This window comes from Centruroides sculpturatus, unplaced genomic scaffold, assembly GCF_000671375.1.
Source record: "Centruroides sculpturatus isolate CEXI.00-Female unplaced genomic scaffold, Cexi_2.0 scaffold116, whole genome shotgun sequence".
NCBI classification, from domain to species: domain Eukaryota; kingdom Metazoa; phylum Arthropoda; class Arachnida; order Scorpiones; family Buthidae; genus Centruroides; species Centruroides sculpturatus.
The window spans coordinates 921092-926131 of record NW_019384401.1 but is presented as its reverse complement, the minus strand read 5'-3'; positions in this window follow the sequence as shown (position 1 = coordinate 926131).

Genomic DNA, 5040 nt, shown 5'->3' with positions numbered 1-5040 from the left:
TTCATACATAAATTTGATATAAAAAAAATTTTAAAACACCAACAATTAAAAACCTCAACTTTACGCCAAATACATAATCACCTAAACTGGGAATTTGTTTCTCGTTATCAAAAACTTGACGAACAATTTATTGATGAATTCCAAAATCAACTTTTTTGGTGTTACATTATAAAATATCAAAAATTAGATAGGGAATATGTCGTTGACAATCGTCAGAACTTATTCTTGTATTTAATGGGAGAAATATGCATTACTATAAAGAAATTGAAGGAAAAAGTGGAAATGCTTGTATAACTATATTGTTAATAAAAGAAAAATTAAAATAATTTCAATGTTATATTATTTTTTAAATTACCACTCACAAATATTAAAATTTAATTTACTTAAAAATATTATTATTTCAAATTGTAATAAAACTGTAACTTATTTGAAACAATTTAATTTTGTGATTAAAATTTATATGAAACAATTTTTAAAAATAAATTAATTTTTGTGATTAGTACGTGTCAAACGAATTTTGTGATTGGTACGTGTCATATGTATACTACTAACAGCGCCCCTAGCCGGGCTCGTTTTGTGGTACAGTATTTTCTGGTCATAATTACAAATTCTAAATACTTTATTCATAATTACTATAAGTTAAAAATGAAAATAAGTTAAATTTTTAAATAGAAACCTTACTTATAATTGAATGATTTCTCCATTAAAAAAAAATACGATAATGTTTGGAACGGAATGCTCTAACTCGTGAGGTTATTTGGTAGAATTATAAACCAAACAAAATCTAAAGCGACTTAAAAGTTGATATTTTCTCACTTTAAAGATGCTTCTGGAAATTTTTCTGGATCTTCTACATTTCCAAAGTTATATCATATCTGTAAACAAGAATAATCTGAAAACAATCATAATACTTCCATCAGAGGCGGCCCTAGCAAGGTTTTCAGGTGATGCGAAATCACATTGTGGCACCCCCTGTAAAAACTAAAAACATATTTTTTACATTATTAATATCTCAGATCTCCGAAAGATTAGCATAGTAGTAGTATGGATGAGAAACAATAATAATAAAAAGAAACAGTATTTGTTTGAAAAGGTTTATTTAAACTACTATAACACAGACAACGCTCACATCACGCAAAACTCAAATTTACATCGTAAATTAATTTAAAATTGAAACAAATTAAGAAATGAAAAATAAACTAAAATGCCTAGATTGCTACCTTTCTCGCAAATTTCTTTTATTTATTCAGAATAATTCAAGTCCTAGACAATACTATTTTCTATAGATAAAATCGCTAGATCTGACATTCTATCCCGACTCATGGTTGAACGTAAATACTGTAAGTTTAAACTGGCGGTGAATGGTTGTTTCTTTAATCCGAAAATGTTTCTCTCGGTAGACTATCTTACAGCAAGTCAGGTCCAGAAACTCTTTTATTGTATTTTCAATTCATATGCATTTCGAACTGGTTTCATTTTCCAGTTCCTCTTCAGTGCTCTACAATTACAATTACAGAATTATAATTACATATATCGTGTTTACAAAAATTCAAAAAATTAAACATCGTAGAGATGTCAAATAACATAACGGAACACTTATTACTAGTACCTTTGAGAATTTTACACACTTCTTTTTTCCCGAGTGACCAACAAAATTTCACAGAAAATACACATTAATAAATCAAAAAGATATAAAACTAATAGTGATATATTGAAAAAAACAGGCGTTGTCTATAAAATAAACTGTAATTGCCAAAATCCAAAAAACTATATAGGCGAAACAGGTCGAACTTTAGAAACACGGATCAAAGAACATGAAGCGGCCATTAGACTAAAATATAACAACTCTCCTTGGTACAACCATATTAAAAATAGTAATTGTAATATTGATAGAAATAATATTAAAATCCTACACAGTGAGAAAAATATATATAAAAGAAAATTTAAAGAACATATTGAAATCATAAAGCATAATAAAAATAATCTTGTTAATATATCTAATGGAATGCAAATTGAAAAACAATGGTATGAAATTATAGACGGCGAAACAATAAACGAGTAAATTATTAGTAAAAACATAAACACCAAGTGTTATAAGAGGGTCAAAGTTATTGTGTATGAATTACTATTGATGAATTTATACGACACATAACTAGTGTTTAATGGAATATATATTTTTTGAATGATATTGGAAAGAAAAAAATCTGTATGTATATTTTCTGTAAAAAAAATTTTAAAACTTTATTACTGAGTTTATAATTGAACTTTTATTTTTTAGCAATTTTTACATTATATTAAGTTTTACACACATAATTACCGTTAAGAGAAAAAATTTTCAAATATAAAAAAAGAAAAAACCTGTGTGTATTTTTAAAATAGATTTTATATTTATTCATTATTTTATAAATATGTTTTATGATTGTATTACTATTATTTATAGAAATGGTTTAAACATATTACGTTTCATACCAAGAAAGATAATTTCATGTGATAAATACAAGTACAGTATGAATGTAACTCGGGAAAAAAGAAGTGTGTAAAATTCTCAAAGGTACTAATAATAAGTGTTCCGTTATGTTATTTGACATCTCTACGATGTTTAATTTTTTGAACTTTTGTAAACACAATATCTGTAATTATAATTCTGTAATTGTAGAGCACTGAAGAGGAACTGGAAAATGAAACCAGTTCGAAATGCATATGAATTGAAAATACAATAAAAGAGTTTCTGGAGAAACATTTTCAGATTAAAGAGACAACCATTCACTGAACGAATATACAGCTACAATTAGTAAATTTAAACTGGCGGCTAATTACAGAACGATCCCGTAGCCGTAGTTCTATTTTGTATCACGAGATATCGCTACTTCGTGACGTCAAGAAGCTAAAGACAAGCATAATTCTAATTTACGGTCGGTTGTTACGTCACTGAATCACGAGAAGGAAAACAATCGGTGTAAATACACCATGATTGGAAACTGAATAAGGACGTGGTATTTTGTCGCCATTTTGTTTTATCATTGTCGAATTAAAAAAATATAAGTGAAACAGAAGGCACTGAGTTAATTTGTTACTGTTCGTTTTCTTGAACGGCAAACTTGTCTTTTGTCTAATATTCAATGTTTATATTGTAGCTTTAAAAGTTGACAATTGTTCATTATTTTTATCAAAATATTTAAAATTATACAGTATATTATAAAAGTTATTCTACAGAATATGTAATTAAATACAGCATTTTTAAAATTTCGGAACAGAATTTATTCTTCGTATTTTTGAACTCGCAGGCAAATCCACGTACTTTCTCCAAATGTTCTCGTAATCGAAGGGAAGTAGAAAATCCTTCAGAACATGAAGTCTCATGATAGAATATAGTGTTTTCCTCCACCAGGATTTGCTTACTTACTAATCTTACATGCTTGTTAAGATTTCCTTTTGAAGAGAAGTGCTTATCGCAATAACAAGTATTTTCTGATATATCATCCAATGCAATATTCTCCGTAACGATTTCTTAGCAAAGTAGCAGGAATACTTGAAAACTAATTATCAATGATAAAATATGGTTTTAAAGCTAAAATATCGACAAAAGAAAATTCCAAGCACACCGTACAGTACGAGGTATACGCTAGAGGCATCTCGTGATAAAAACCAGAACTACGGCTACGGAATCGTTCTGTAATTAGCCGCCAGTCTTTTTAATCTTCAGATCTGGCAACACTAAAACAATGTTTTGTAAATGGAACCTTCGGGAGGTTTGAGGAAATAAACGTTAAATTGAAATTGCGATTTTAAAATGGAGGGATTGTCTAGAGAAGAGAAATTTCGAGCTGCCGTTAACGTTATACGCAGTTTACCAAAAAGAGGTAAGCGCTATCTACAATAATGTGTGTATTGATTCTTTCTCAAATATTTGTCACTTACATAAACAGATTGTTCCCTTAGGCTATCTTTTCACAATATAAACAAATAATTTCTTCTGTAAAACCTTCGAAATCATTACATAAAGTAATGTAACTTTTTTTTTTATTTGGCAACTACAATTGTTACGCGTTGAATTTTATAATAATTTAAAATCAGAAGTCACGATTGAATTAAGAAAATTTATGTTTTTTTTTCAAATGTGTTATCATAAGTTAGTTTCATCACGAGTGAAGTAAATGTTATATAGAGTTTCCTACTGACAATACTGAACTTAAAAAAGAGAATAAAATTAGAGCATATTTAGTTAATATTAATCTTTTTAAATATTAAATAATAAATATAGGTTAAGCATATTCTCTGTATACAGTACTTTTAGAATTATATATGTTAGAATCTGGTATGTAGGTTACTGATCTTTACAAAAAAATAAAAATACATGAAAGATATTATTATTGCATCATAAATCATAAGAGCATTAAGTGTAACTATCTCTGCTGGAAGTATCAATCCTGCTTATTTTAGAGCATTAAAAGTGTGAATAATAAAAGAAATTGTATAGGTATTGAAACAGGGAAAAAGCACACAAAAATGCAACAAATTCATACTTTTTAAGGTAGTTACGAGGTAGACAATGTCCTTTTAATAGAAAACATTATCATTATCATGATTAAAGCTAAATAGTGCCTAAAATTTAATATAAAAATAAAAAGCTATTGTTGGCTGAATCACTAAATATGATGATAATGTTGTTATTATCTATCTTAGAAACTAAATTTTAATAAACTTTTAATTATAGATTCTTCAATGCAAAGTACCAGTGTTTATTTCTGTTTTGTAAATTACTGTTAAACTCTAAAGATCCAACTAGAACTAATATTTCATTTCAGAATTTAACTAAATATCAGATCTGAGTTTTCTTTCTTGGATTAAATGTAAATGTAGAAAAAATTAACTATAGAAATTTCAAAGAAATTATTTAATTAAGAAAATATAACATCTAAGACCCAAAATATTTATTAACTTATATAAAAGCAATTATTTTATAAACTAGGGATAAATTTAATTCCCAAATCTGTACAGCAAATGTTGATACTAAATACAAACTCAGTTGCAATTAGACTA